Genomic DNA, 16,258 nt, shown 5'->3' with positions numbered 1-16,258 from the left:
TGAAGGCCAGATGAGTTGTGGAATGACAACAAGGACATTATACATGAGGAAAGCAAAAGGTCATCAAAAAGACAGGAAAGAAAGAAAAGACCAAACGGATGTCCCTGGAGGACATCATGCTTGGTAAAGCAGAGGGTCAGGGAAAAAGAGGAAGATCCTCAATGAGATGGCTTGACACGGTGGCTCTAACAATGGGCTCAAGCACAGCAACGATTTTGAGGATGGTGCCAGACCTGGCAGTGTTTCGTTCTGCTGTGCATAGTGTCGCCATGAGTCAGAATGGACTCAACAGCACCTAACAACAACAACGACAGTTATGAACACATTTTTTTCTGGAAATAAATTGTTTACATCTTGACACATTCTTCCCAAATGGTTTACATCCTGACCCTTTGTTTCCTGGGAATGCATGGTGGCCTCATCATTCTTAGGTCTGACATGAGTGCCTCCAGTTTGAAACTTTTCCATCTACATTTCCCCTTTTTGATCAAGCCTCTACTAGGATACACTATCACTCATGATGGAGTAGCCTTTCTTCTGCAAGGACTTTGTCTGCTTTCCTGAGGAGCTTCAGTTAATAATTATTTTCTTCACCTTGCCGAGCTAAGAGACCTCATCCTAGGGGTCAGTAGGTTTTATGGGGTGGACAAAGCCTCATTTGAGGAACATTTCTCAGTCAGGACAGAATGATGGAGATGAAGATGAAACATACCCAAGGGGACAAAAGTGAGGCAATTAAACATGATTGTTGGTGAAAGCCTGTGAAACCAGCATAATTATGTGTGAAGAATCCAATTGTTTTGAAGTACAGCATTTCATGAATAAAATGCATTGAACTAAATCAAAACAGCATTTTATAATTACAATAATAGAAACCAGGAGGACTATGTTGTTGTTGTTATCAGGTGCCATCAAGTTGGTTCTGACTAATACCGAACCTATGTACCACAGAACAAAACACTGCTCCCTTCTACACCATGCTCACAGTTGTTGTTATGCTTGAGCCCATTGTTGCAGCCACTGTGTCAATCCACCTCATTGAAGGTCTTCCTGTTTTCCCCTTACCCTCTACTGTACCGAGCATGATGTCCTTCTCCAAGGACTGATCCTTCCTGACAACGTGTCCAAAGTATGTAAGAAGCAGTCTCTCCATCCTTGCTTCTAAGGAGCATTCTGGTTGTACTTCTTCCAAGACAGATTTGTTTGTCCTTTTGGCAGTCCATGGTATATTCAATATTCTTTGCCAACATCACAATTCAAAGGTGTCAATTCTTCTTCAGTTTTCCTTATTCGTTGTCCAGCTTTCACATGCGTAAGATGCAATTGAAAATGCCATGGCGTGGGTCAGGTGCACCTTAGTCTTCAAGGTGACACAGTTCTTGGATGAGATTGACTCAGTTCAACAGAAATACGGGTCCTGGGTAAACTCATTTACTTGCCAGAGACTCAGGTAGTGGGATTTTATTTTTTGACTAAAGCTGAGCATTAAACAAACATTCCAGAAAAAAAAAAAGCAATGCAAATGGAAACTCATTTTCCCAAAGTTATTACCAAAATTCTAAATTATTTAAAACATATTCAGCTTATAGAATTTTTGAACATGAACCCCAAACTAGCATCTCAGTAGGGGGAAAATCCAGGCTTATTTACCAAGGATATTGAGACTCTTATTGTCTTAGGTTGAACTTTGTTTTCCCAGAGTCGAAAAATTCTTAGCAGGGAGTCTGTTGCAGGGTTTGGTCTGTGTTTTGTTTCACGGTTTGCCTCCATTGCATGAGAGTTTTCTTGCGACTGGTGGACAGCCTAGTTCTCTGGCCCATCTCGTTTTCCACCTTATCCTTTCATGGATGTCTTTCTGTCAGTGGTGAGTGCTGTAACAGCATCTAAGATGTTCATCCTGTGTCCACATAATTTTGCAGCTTAAAGACACTGGGATTCTTTTGTAACAACCATATGAAACCTAGTTTAATTCGTTTTAGTACAGTGGTGGGGGCAGTGGTGGTTCAGTGCTAGAATTCTCTCCTTCCATGCAGGAGACCTGGGTTCAATTTCTGATCAATGCACTTCCTACACACCCACCACCTACCTGTCAGTGGAGGCTTGCATGTTGTAATGATGCTTAACAGGTTTCAGTGGAGCTTCCAGACTGAGAGGGACTAGGAAGAAAGGACTGGACATCTACTTCCAAAAATCAGCAAAACCCCTATGGATCGCAGTCAAATATGCAATCAATCATGGAGATGGTGCAGGACTGGGCAGCGTTTTGTCCCATTGTGCATTGGGTTGTCATGAGTTTGGGCCAACTCAATGGCAGATAATAGTACAGTGAGAAATGGTCTCTACTCTGTCTCAATACCATCTTTTACCCAAGCAGCAGAGACTCTGTGACAAATAGATTTTTCTAGTGGTTTCCATGACCCTTACCTCCTGAAATTCACACCCTTGTGTAATGCCTATGCTTTAGTGTAAGCAGGACTGTGACTTACTTTTTTTTTATTTATTATTATTAACTTCTATTGAGCTTCAAGTGAACGTTTACAAATCAAGTCAGTCTGTCACATATAAGTTAATATACATCTTACTCCTTACTCCCACTTGCTCTCCCCCTAAAGAGTCAGCCCTTCCAGTCTCTCCTTTCGTGAAAACTTTGCCAGCCTCCAACTCTCTCTATCCTCCCATCCCCCCTCCAGACAGGAGATGCCAACACAGTCTCAAGTGTCCACATGATATAATTAGCTCACTCTTCATCAGCATCTCTCTCCCACCCACTGTCCAGTCCCTTTCATGTCTGATGAATTGTGTGACTTACTTTTAATGATCAGAATGTGGCAAAGATGATGGGATGTATGATCACATAATATTGTGCACCCATTTTTCTGGACTTTCTTCTTTGCTGGCTTTGAGGAAGCAAACAGCCACGTTGGGGATAACAACACCAAATGGCAAAGAATTGTGGGCAGCCACAAGGTGCTGAGGGTGGCCTCCAGTTGACAGTCTGCAAGGACTTCCAATGAACAGCCAACAAGGAAACAAGGCCCTCAGTTCTACAGCTACAAATAACTGAATTCTCCAATAAACTGAGTGAGCTCAAAAACAGATCCTTCCTTAGTAAACCAAACCTGTTGCCATTGAGTCGATTCCAACTCACAGCGACCCTGTAGTAGATCTTTATATAAGGCTGTTTCTCCATGTGACACCTTGAATGCAGTCTTGTGAGGCTGTAAATCAGAGGACCCAGCTAATATGTGCATGGACTCCTGACCTAGAGAAATGGTGAGATAAAAAATGTGTGTTGATTTACTCTGCTAAGTTCATGGTAATATTGTTTTGCAGCAACAGCTATCTAACACAGACTCCTCCCTTGGGGCCCATACTTTAGAGAGCCATGCATACCACACATACACAAACACATAAATAACCATATTAAAGAACACATGTGTGCCTCTGTCACTCAAGATCTGGTGCTTTATGCTGGCATAACATGACATGTAAATCTTAACTTCTTCTCACATGACTAACTATTCAGTCCTTTGGGAATCACTTCATATTTCTTTCTTTATGTACTCCAAACAAATGGTGATTGTGTCTGTGTCTTAGTTATCTAGTGCTGTTATAACAGAAATACCACAAGTGAATGGCTTCAACAAAGAGAAGTTTATTTTTGCCCATTTTTCCCAATTGCTGAGGTACTTGTGCTACTTAATTGGTAATACATGATTATAGTCAGGAACACATTTTTTTCAGGGAACGAATTATTTACATCTTGACATTCTTCCCAAATGGTTTACATCCTGACCTTTTGTTTCACGGGAATGCATGTTGGCCCCACCATTCTTCCATCTGACACTACTGCCTCCAGTTTGAAACTTTTCCGTTTACAGGACAGAGCTCCTTATGATAGAATACATATAATACTGGTTTGTTACTCTGTCTAGGAGGCTAGAAGTCTGAATTCAGAGGACCAGCTTCTGGGGAATTCTTTCTCTCTCTGTTGGTTCTGGAAGAAGGTCCTGGTCATCAATCTCCCCCTGGTCTAGGAGTTTCTCAGCACAGAGTCTCTGGGTCCAAAGGACGTGCTCCATTCCCGGTGACTCTTTTGTGGTGGCATGAGGTCCCTCTCCTCTCTGCTTGTTGTTCTCTTTTATATCTCAAAAAAGATCGACTCAAGATACAACTTAATCAGGTAGATTGAGTCCTGACTCATTAACATAACTGCCTCTAATCCTGCCTCATTAACATCATAGAGGTTAGGATTTACAAGACGTAGGATAATCACATCAGATCATGAAATGGTGAACCACCACATAATACTGGGAATCATGGCCTAGCCAAGTTGACACACATTTTGGGGGGACATAATTCAATCCATAACAGTCCAGATGTCATAAATGTTTTTGGGATTGTGCTAAAATGAGATAAGCACTACTTCAGGGTATGGGAGAATTTGAACAACAGAAGGTTAAGAAAAAAAGACAAAATAATTCAGCAGCCCCAAATCCTTATTCCTAAATAGTATGAATGCCCTAGATATTGCATAATGAACTGTCATTTCCAGTAGTTCCCAGTAGTGCCAAATGTACATTTTCTTGCTTCTCTTGATATTCTACTTAGTGGTTCCAAAGGTATAACAAATTGGTAAGGTAGTCACAAAAGTTGCAAATAGCAGCTGAGGAATATTTTGTAATAGTAATTAATTTATATTATTCTTAATTTTTTCTGTACATAATATGTGTTGTGTTGGCAAATACATGAACCATTACTAAATTTGCAAAGTATTTTATTTTTATTGAGTCTGTAATCAGATTTAATTAATTTAAAAAATACATAAAAAAATTGCAGCTTAAATTTAAAATTTGTTTTAAATTTTGGTATTTACTCATTATAATTTGTTCCTTAAATATCTTAATTCAGAGTTTTGAATTAGCTGGAGAAAATATTTTTAGAAGATGTATGTGTGTGGTGTGATTGATTACTTCTGTCTGGCCTTTCTAGCCATGATCTTGTAACTCCCACCCAGGTGATTGGGCGGGATTGTGTGATACGGTAATTGTGGCCTATCAAGTGGATTGGTCAGTTTTGCCTTAAAAGAGACCCAATTCCAGAGCAGAGAGGAGGATCCTACCACCACCAAGGAAGAACAGCCAGGAGCAGAGAGCTTGTCGTTTGGACTCTGAATCCCTGTGCTGAGGAGCTCCTGGAAGCAGGAGACCCAGAGAAAGGGAGCAAGCTGTAACCCTGAAGACGGTGAGAAGCAGTAGCAGGTGAGACCTGGAAGCAGAGACCAGGAAGCAGGAGAAAGTGTGGTGGGCTTCCTGGCCCACGGAGAGAGAAAGCTGAGTGCCTTTGGGGAGAGGCCTAGGGCCAGGGAGAGGTGTGCCTATGAGCACAGTTGGCAAGAGGCTGTCATGAAGGCAGAACTGTATCCTGAGTGCTCCTTAGCCTGAATTGTAACTTGTTACTTCTCTAATAAGCTCCACAATCATGAGTATGGTCTGTGAGTTCTGCGTGGTAGTTGCAATGAATTATTGAACCCAGCAGAGAAGCAGAGAGTGCTGTGAGAGGGACGGTTGGTGTCAGAGTTAGTAAAGGTGACAGAGAGAGGAGGCTTGTCAGGCCTCCACCACATGGGAATCAGCCTTGCACTGTTGATGTTGGTTCTCCTTCCCCCTTGTGGGGTTGGGGAAGGTCAGACACAGCCCCCAAGCCACTTATACAATGTGAAGATTTATTTCAATTTTTAAAATTTTTACATTTACTATAGTAGTATTTCTTAATGAAATATATTTAAATTTTATTCATGCTGAATGAAATTACTTTTTGAAATAGTTTAATTCAGTAGAAAAGGGCCAGCAAACTACGCCTGCATTCTAAATTCAGCTTGCATCTTGTTTTTTATGGCCTATGAACTAAGAATGGTTTTTTACATTTTTAAAGGTTGAAGGAAATTTAAAGAAGAGTATTTTTTTGCCACATGAATTTATACGATATTTAAATTTCAGTGCCCGTAAGTTAAGTGTTATTGTGAAAAAATCATGCCTACTAGTTTTTTTTTTTTTTTGCTGGACTAGTTTATGTATTGTCTATGGCTTCTTTCACACTAAAATGGCAGCTGAGTAGTTGTGACAGAGGTAGTATGGCCTGCTTAGCTGAAAATATGTACTATTTGGTCCTTTGCACAAAAAGTTTGCCGACCCTGGCCTTAAATCATCACTGTCAACAGAACACATCTTATGTAAAATATTTTTATTATAACAGCATAGTTACTTATTTTGCCAAAATGAAGGCTATAAAACTAATGTTTATGGAATAAATATATGATGACTTTCGAATTATGCATGTATTTATTTTATTACTCATTCCAATATTTCTGGTCCATGAACAGAACACCCAGATATGGTCAACAATAAATACATTGAGTGATCTTTGATAGATTGCCAATTGTCAGTTACATAAAAATCATAGCTTTGTATGTCTTCTTTTTTTTTCTTTTGTTGTTATGGAGTTATATCTTTCAATGTAGGTGGATAGAATACATTTCATTTACTAGTTTGTTAGCTTGATGAATACCTTTAAAACATTTAGGCAAATGTATGTGGCCTCTAATTGTACTCTCACTTTGGGCCCCACAAATACTTGGGTCAAGCTTATCTTTTTAAAAGAATGTTCTTCAAATTTCAGAAATATTCCTCCAAGATGGTGTATACACACACACACACACACACACACACACACACAGAGATATGTGTGCATCCACGTGTACTATATCAGGTTTAGTTTTAAAATGACTTCTACACATTCTCCTTTTTTTTTTTAGAAGTCAACAAATGTTCACCCAGCCACTTTCACTCATTTATTCATTCATTTAGAAATTGGCAGATTTGAGTATATCAAAATATTTGTAGTTATTAAAATGGGTAGGGAAAGCCTGAAGAAGCTGGGAATTTAAATTAGAGATGTCTTGAATAGATTGTGAGATACAATTCCTGAGAAAGAAGTACCTGGGACCAGGGGTCCCCAAAATTAAAGGCAATAGGCATTTTGTTGTTGTTATTATGTGCCACTAAGTTGATTATGATTCATATTGACAGAACATGACAGAGTAGAATAACCCCGTAGGATTTCCTAGGCTATAATCTTTACAAGAACAGATTGTCAGGTCTTTTCTCCCTCAGAGAGGCTGGTGGTTTCCAACTGCTGACTGCTTAACTGTTATGCTACCAGAGCTCCTTAGCAAACATTTAAGAGGTTAAGCTATACACATGACTATACCTTGATTGACTCAAATAAGAGGAATCTTATATGTTAGTACTCAGGAAAGACTTCTGAGAAGCTGTAGTTGGTTAAATGTTAACAAAGTATGCTTGGGCAGACAAGACAGCTGGATAAACACTTAAGTGAAAATGCTTCTCAGAAAAAAAATATATATATATATACATGTTTTCTGATTTAGACAAGGAGACATAGTTCATATCACTTTTATCCATCATCTACTATACAACAAATGTATGAGGTGACCAGTAAGATGAGGTATGGAATCACCACATTCAAAGACTTCGAAAGATGTAATTTCAGACAAGCAAGGTTATACAGTTGTACTATAAATATTAGAGACATGTTTTCATTGGAAACAAACTACTTAATAGATTTTCTATTTTTAATCAATTTCACAGTTCTATTTTCTTAAAATGTGTGTCACTATGCAGATATGATCAGCATATGTCTACTTTCTATACTTTCCTTTTTCAAAAATAGACTCCGAACACAAGAAACTCAGTTCAGTAGCTATATCGTTGCACACAAATTTAAACCAATAGTTGCTGCATTTATATATGTATAATTTTATTTAAATTATGAATATCTTACTATCGATATGGAAACCCTGGTGGCGTAGTGGATAAATGCTATGGCTGCTAACCAAAAAGTCAGCAGCTTGAATCCACCAAACACTCCTTGGAAACCCTGTGGGGCAATTCTACTCTGTCCTATAGGGTCACTATGAGTTGGAATCAACTTGACAGAAATGGATATGGCGTGGTATTATAGGTATGAATTTTAAGTCATCTCTCCATCTCTTAGTCATTTGAATGTAGAGGGTTCCACTTACTCCAGAAAGTGTGTATAAAAGATGTGCAACTAGAAGAAGTCAAAATAATTTCCTAGGTAACCAATATTCAACACAGGTTAGAGGCAATGTTTTACCCTTACAGCAAAAGGTGAGGCGTCTGCTCCAGAGGGTGTCCAAGGAGTGACTGGTGAATTTGAACTGCTGATCTTTTGGTTATCAGCTGTAGCTCTTAATCACTACACCACCAGGGCTCTGTTTGCTATATGGCAATATACAATTTCTAACAATATTTTTCCATGCAAAAAATAAAGATATTTGGAAAATTTGCCCTTTAAATATGGGTGCCTGTCAAAATAAAGTGATTGCAAAGAATGGTGGGAAATTCATCCTAAAGGGTGTAACTCTGAACATTGAAATGTTAATACTATTAAACATTTCCCAGGATATAATCCAATCAATAAAATGTAATTATTAAGGTTAGAGAGCCTACTTTAATAAGAGGACCATGATCACCCTCATAACTCCAATTTCTAAAGATAAACAAGAGCTGAAAAAATGAAATGTGAGGAGACCAAGAATGGGTGAGAGAGAGTACAACTTGACTGAGATCTGCTAACTTTATGGGAGATAAAATGGACAGGAATATCAATGACCTTAATTTATTTTTGTCATCATTTGGCAATATATTTCCTTTTAATAAGATTTGTTCTCCTGAATCTATAACAGACACTTTTACTGTCATTGTTGCAAAATATTGCCATCAAAATTTAATGACAAGGAAACGACCCAAGATGGTGGCTTAGTCACATGCACCATGATATCCCCCTACAACAAAGAACCAAGAAACCCAGTGAAACAGATACAGATGATAATCTGGGAACCTAGAACAGCAAACAGAAGGATGAAGAATTTGATTGAACACTGAAGGGAAGGAGAAACTGAATGAAAAGAGTCAACGAGGAGACTTACAGACTGTAGGCACCCTCCCAGCCATCACAGAGCAGCATGACGATAATGAGACAAAGTGAGCAGCATTCCTGGGTGAGAAGCACAGGAAAGCAACTTCACAGAATCCCCAAAATGAGACGGAGATACTGTGTAGACAAACCCAGAGCAAAGCAAAGTGAGCAGAACATAAACTGGATCTAAGGAGGGAAACTGCAGAAAGACTTGAGAGAGCCACAGGGATCCAGGCAACTATGGAACAGGGAGGAAGCCAAAAAATAGGGACAGAACTACTCACCAGCAACAGTCCCTGATCACTTAGGTGGGTGTTGCTTGTGGAGTAGAAGATCCTTGGAGTAGAGGCTAGAGATTCCCTACCCAGCCAGTGTCTGAACAGTCCCCTTTCCTCGCATTTGGTAGGAGCTGAGTCCTCTTCGCCAGCTGCATTCTGTAAGGAGTGCCACAGCACTCATGCAGAGACTGGGGGAATATGCTTCCCCTTTCATCCCCCTTGCCCACCCAGTGACCAGTGGTGTGCTCCTATCACCCCCCCCAACTTGGCTATCTATGGCACGCACTCCCATGCTGTTGGACCAGTGACCAGATGCCTACACCTGCCCTGCCCACTCTAAGCATCCCTACTCACCCAGGGATTGGCATGTGCTCCTGCTGCCAGAAAGTCAACTGGAAGTGTGAGACCCACCATCCACCACCACTGCAGCCCCGCCTGCCCAGCAACTGGTGGTGTGAGCTCCTGTTCCACCCACCAGCGACAGGTGACATGTGCACCCTCTCTCTGACCACCTGGCAACCCACGATGTGCACACACAGTGCCCAAACCAGTGACCAGTGAGAACACTCACTGTACTGATGCCTGGTGACCAGCCGGGTAGACACATCACCTCATTAACAGTGCCAGTCAAAGTCTGACAGGCACCATCTGCAACACTGCCAAGTGACGAGCAGGAAATCCCATTGCCCTAATCCAACAACCACCTGCCTGAAACATCACACATTTCACACCCAAACAGTTCCTGCAGGCCATCTGTACTTGCACTGAAACCCCTTGGTACCCCACCACCCACTGAGAAGCCAATTTGTGCATGCACAGCAGGCCTACCCCATCCATTTGGGAATCAATCCCTCATAGCAGATATGGAGACATTGCCCCAACCTCCAGAGAATGCATTAACTTCTAGCACCAAATCAGAAGGACCCCATGGTCCCACAATGACTGTGGAGCAAAGCTGACCACACAACACCTGTCATCAATATCAGAAAAAGAACTTGCTCTCCCATGTCCACTCAATCCATTAAGGGAAGACATATGAGCTAGCCATGGAGGACTCACATGTGGGTGTGACCCATCATACCCACTAGTAAGAGGAAATCATGTCCAGCTAACAGACATCACATGTGACATAGACCAGAACCACAAAACAATTAAAATAATACAAAGGAAGAAAGGCATTCTAAAGAGAAATAGAAGAAACAAATCAGCACAAAACAAACATATATATAACCAATAAAGAAATATAAATAAATAAACACCTTAATGCCTTGAAGAAGCAGAAAATAACAAATCATGAAGAAACAAGATAAAAATGTTCAAACAAGTGAGCAAAATAAAGGAGCAGAGAACCTTTCTGAGGAAGAAGTGGTAATAGAACTACCTGCTAAGAAATTCAAAAGACTTATATATAGGATCCTCAAAGAGATCAAGGAAAACAGACAAAACCCTAGAACTCCAGAAAACAATACAAGAACAAAATGACAAAATAAATAGGCAATTAGAAATTATACAAAACAACTAAAAATTCAGAAGAATAACAATAAAATATCAGAAATAAAGAATTCAATGGAAGGACAAAACAATCCAAGCCAAACCCACTGCCATTGAGTCGATTGCAACTCATAGTGACCCTATAGGTCAGGGTAGAACTGCCATATAGGGTTTCCAAGAACAGCTAGCTGGTGGATTTGAACTGCCAAACTTTTGGTTAGCAGTGAAGCTCTTAACCACTGCAACACCAGGGGTTCAAATGAAAGGACACAGAAGCAGAATTGAATCAATGGAAGAATCAGTGAAATAGATGACAAATACCTTGATATTACTTTGTTTGAGGAACAATCAGAAAAAAGAATGAAGGAAAATGAAGAAATCCTAAGTCTTATAGGCGACCCTATCAGGAGGAATAATTTATGCATAATAGGAGGAGAAAAAAAAAGTACAGAGAGAATTCTTTAAGATTTATTGACAGAAAATTTCCCTAATATCATGAAAGACAAGAAGGTTTCCATCCGAGAAGCTTAATGAACCCCAATGATGGACCCCAAAATAAAGTCACCACGACATATCATAATCAAACTATCCAAAACCAAAGACAAAGAAGGAATTCTGAGAACAGCTTGTGAAAAACAAGAGGCACCAAAAAGACTCAGCCCTGATTTCTCGGCAGAAACTATACAGGCAAGAAGGCAATAGAGTGACATATAGAAAACACTGAAAGAAAATAATTGCCAGCCAAGAATCATATAAAAAAAAAAAAAACATGTATCCATCAAAATTTTCTTTCAAATATGATGGTGAAACCAGGACATACCCAGATAAACAGAAATTAAGGGAATTTGTAAAAACCAGACCAACTTTACAAGAAATATTAAAGATAGTCCTTAGGACAAAGAACCAACATCAGACAGCAACCTGAGATTAAGACACATGACAGAATCACCAAGATACCAATCCCAATAAAGAATTGCCAAAAGTAAAATTAAGCTGCTAAATTGGAAACAGGAACCAGAGATGTCAATTCATAAATGAAAACGACTTCAAAATAAAAAGGGGAATAAATGGTGTAGTTATAAAATTTCCATATGAAGATGAAGTCAAGGTGATATCAAGATATAACAGACTGTTTTAAACTTAGGAAGATAATAGTAAATTTCAGAGAAACCACAAAGAAAATTAATAAATATACTCATCAAAATAAAGAAGAAAATAAAAAAAAAAGACTCAGTAAACACAAAATCAACAACAGCAAAGGACATGAAAAGAAAATCCATAAACAAAAAGAACTCAGCACAGAAAATTAATGAGAACAAAGAAACCATAACACTACAAAAAAAAAGCATAACAAAATGACAAAAATAAATTCATACCTATCGATAATCACACTGATTATAAATGGTTTAAATGCACCAGTCATGAGACAGAGAGTGGAAGATTGGATAAAAAAAAAAAAAAGACCCATCAATATGTTGCCTAGGAAATACACACTGTAGACACAAAGAAATAAATAGGTTAAAAATCAAAGGAAGGAAAAAATATATCAAGCAAACAGAATCAAAAGAGAGCAAGAGTGGCAATAATAATCTCTGATAAAATAGACTTTAAGTCAAATCCATTATAAGAGACAAAGAAAGGCATTATATAATGATCAAAGGGTCAATCTACCAAGATGACATAACCATATAAATATTTATGCACCCAATTACAGAGCTCCAAAATACATAAAACAAACTCTAACAGAATTGAAAAAGAACTAGACAGTTCTACAATAATAGTAGGAGAATTTAACACACCTCTTTTGATGATGGGAAGAACAGGTAGAAACTCAACAAAGATATAGAAGATCTAAATAACAGAATGAACCAACTGGACCTCATAGACATATACAGAACACACCATCCAGCAGCAGCACAGTACACATTCTTCTTTAACACACATGGATCCTTCTCCAGAATAGACCATATTTTAAGCCACAAAACAAGTCTCGATAAATTCAAAAACATTGAAATAATACAAAACCTCTCTGATTATAATGCTATAAAATTAGAAATCAGTGGCTGTAGAATAGAGATAGGAGCATTTGTGTGCATATGGGCTACTTTGATGGTGGTAGCTGCTAAAGGTGGAGCATTTCCCAGGTTGATGGCTCCTACACATTCTTTGCATTTCTCCAGACCTCCTGTTTAGTCAGTTACAAAAGATTAAAATGTGCAGATGACTGCAACCAAGTGATGGCTTTTTCTTTAGAATTTTAATATGGAGGCTATGGGAACAGATGAAGTTGACAAGCTAAAAACTAAATTTATATCTACTTGGACAAAATGAAGTATATTCGGGTGTTGAAAACAAAGACCTATTTTGGTAGAAATTCCCACGTATCATTGCTTGGAAATGTTATCATTTAAAATATGAAGATGAAAATAAAATGTTACCTGCAAGACCAGGATGTGCAATAGAAGATTGTGTAATTTCAGAAAACGTACAAAAATTTTATAAAGGTTTTACTTCTAGAATATGACTAACCTACAGGGAATAATTTCCTCAGATAGAAGGCTCAGCGTTGACAACAGATTCTGGTTGGAGTTGTACGCTGAGAACTGGCCAGATACTATTGACTCAAGGACTCATATTACAATTTCTTGGTAGAGTTTACAATTCTGATGTAATTTTAAACAGTGCGCTTCCATGGCCTCTGATAGTCCAGACAACAAAGCTGTTATTCTAGTTTCTGTTAGTCTTGGTGGAGAAAGAGCCGATATCAACTACTTAGAGTCTGTAAACAGAATTTTAATGATTGAATATTGTGTAGTTATTATTGGTGGTGAACCTAAGCTGTCATACTACTTTGCTGAATTTCAAGATGAAAGTTTGATTTACATGGACTACCAATATTTTGTAGATGTCAGCATAAAGGATTTCCTTCTTGAGACATTCCACTGCCCTTCTCCCAAAAAGATGTCATTTGGAAAAATGGATCCTAGCTATACAATAGGATTTTACTGTCGAAATGTACAGGTCTTCGAACAAGCTTATGAAGAAATCACTAAGATGTTAAAAGTTTCTTCTAAGTAGAAATATCCACTTTTTTTTTTTTTTTGGTAAATGATCGTTCCAAAGACTGTGATTTTACATCTACTATAACCAATGAAGAAGCCCTTTTTTCAGAGGATGAAAAGATTAAAAAGGTTTAGCACAGAAGAGTTTCTCTTGCTTTAATGATTAGCACGTTGGTGCTTGATGAGAACTCCTTTGCAAGGGGGAAAATGAAGAGAAACAAGTATATTTGAAACTGGTTTATTTTCACAAATATCTTAATTTTACATGTCCTTTTAAAAAAAGAACATTTGCTGGGGCAGGGACTGGAAAACAGGAGGGAACAGGAAAGCTGGTAACAGGGAACCCAGGGTTGAGAAGGAAGAGTGTTGACATGTCGTGGCATTGTTAACCAATGTCATAGAACAACGCGTGTACTAACTGCTTGATGAGAAACTAGTTTGTTTTGTAAACCTTCATCTAAAGTACAATAAATAAATGAATAAAAAGCAAAAAGTAAAAAAAGAACATTTGAAATTATACAAGTTTTAAAGATGTTTTTCTGCAAGATAAGTGATCTAATGAATCTTGGATTCAAATAAATATTGAGTGATTCTGGCTGTAAAAACTAAAATAAGAAATCAATAACAAAAGAACAAGGAAAAAATTGAATACACAGAAACTCAATAACACCCCCACATAAAAATTATTGGGTAACAGAAGCAATTAAAAATGAAATTAAAAAAAATTCTTTGAATCAAATGAGAATGAAAACACAACATACCAAATCCTTTGGGACATAGCAAAAGCAGTGCTAAGAGACGAATTCATACCAATAAACGCACACATCAAAAAAGAAGAAAGGGCCAAAATCAACAGCTTGACCTTACAACCAGAAAAAAATAGAAAAGGAGAAGCAAAAAAAAGACCACAGTTACTAGAAGAAAGGGAATAATAAACATCAAGGCAGAAATAAATGAAATAGAACAGAAAGACAATAGAAAGAATCGACAAGACTAGAAGTTGGTTCTTTGAGAGGATCAATAAAATTGAAAAACCAATGGCCAAATTGACAAAGGGAAAAAAAAGAGAAGATGCAAATAACCAAAACAAAAAATGAGATGGGAGATATTAATAATATAAATATCATTGATATAAAAAATGAGATAAAAAGGAATGTAACAGAATAATATGAAAAATTACACTCCAACAAATTTGAAAACCTAGAAGAAATGGACAAATTTCTAGAAACACAGAGCCTACCTTAACTAAAACAAATAGAGGTGGAAAATTTGAACACATCCATTAAAAAAAAAAAAAAGAAATTGCAAATATCATTAAAACCAAAACAAAATAAAAACCTCCCCCTAAACACACACGAAAAAAGCCTCAGCACGGATAGCTTCAGGAGAATTATACCAAACGTTCAGAGAAGAGTAGACACCAATTCTATTCAAACTAATTCAGAATATAGAAAAGGAAGGAATACTTCCTAATTCATTCTATGAAGCCAGCATAACCTTGATACCGAAGCCAGGCAAAGGCACCATTGATAAAGAAAATTATAGTCCAACATCACTTGTGAATATGTTGTTAGGTGACTTCCAGTTGGTTACAACTCCTAGCGACCCTATGCACAACAGAATGAAACACTGCCTGGTCCTGCTCCATCCTTACAATGATTGTTATGCTTGAACCCATTGTTGCAGCCACTGCCTCAATTCACCTCGTTGACGGTCTTTCTCTTTTCCATTGATCCTGTACTTTGCCAAGCATGATGTCCTTCTCCAGAGACTGATCCCTCCTGACAACATGTCCAAAATATGTAAGACGCAGCCTCGCCATCCTTCCTTCTAAGGAGCATACTGGTTGTACTTCTTCCAAGACTGATTTGTTCGTTCTTTTGGCAGTCCATGGTATATTCAGTATTCTACACCAACACCACAATTCAAAGGCATCAATTCTTCTTCGGTCCTCCTTATTCATTGTCCAGCTTTCACGTGCATATGATGTGATTGAAAATACCATGGCTTGGGTCAGGCGCACCTTAGTCTTCAAGGTGACATCTTTGCTCTTCAACACTTTGAAGAGGTACTTTACAGCAGATTTACCCAATGCAATGTGTCTTTTGATTTCTTGACTGCTGTTTCCATGGCTGTTGATTGCAGATCCAAGTAAAATGAAATCCTTGACAACTTCAATCTTTTCTCCATTTATCATGATGTTGCTCATTGGTCCAGTTGTGAGGATTTTTGTTTTCTTTATGTTGAGGTGCAATCCATACTGAAGGCTGTGGTCTTTGATCTTGATCAATAAGTGCTTCAAGTCTTTTTCACTTTCAGGAAGCAAGGTTGTGTCATCTGCATAATGCAGGTTGTTAATGAGTCTTCCTCCAATCCTGATACCCCGTTCTTCTTCATATAGTC

General features: G+C 38.3%; 1 pseudogene; it reads left to right on the top strand.

Annotated features, from left to right (window-relative positions):
* Positions 1-9,614: 9,614 nt before the first annotated feature.
* On the top strand, positions 9,615-14,015 carry LOC126068719 (cysteine protease ATG4C-like; annotated as a pseudogene).
* Positions 14,016-16,258: the final 2,243 nt, after the last annotated feature.

The sequence above is a fragment of the Elephas maximus genome, chromosome X (genome assembly GCF_024166365.1).
Source record: "Elephas maximus indicus isolate mEleMax1 chromosome X, mEleMax1 primary haplotype, whole genome shotgun sequence".
Lineage (NCBI taxonomy): Eukaryota > Metazoa > Chordata > Mammalia > Proboscidea > Elephantidae > Elephas > Elephas maximus.
The sequence above is the reverse complement of the archived record's forward strand: the minus strand, read 5'-3'. Positions and strand labels throughout refer to the sequence as shown.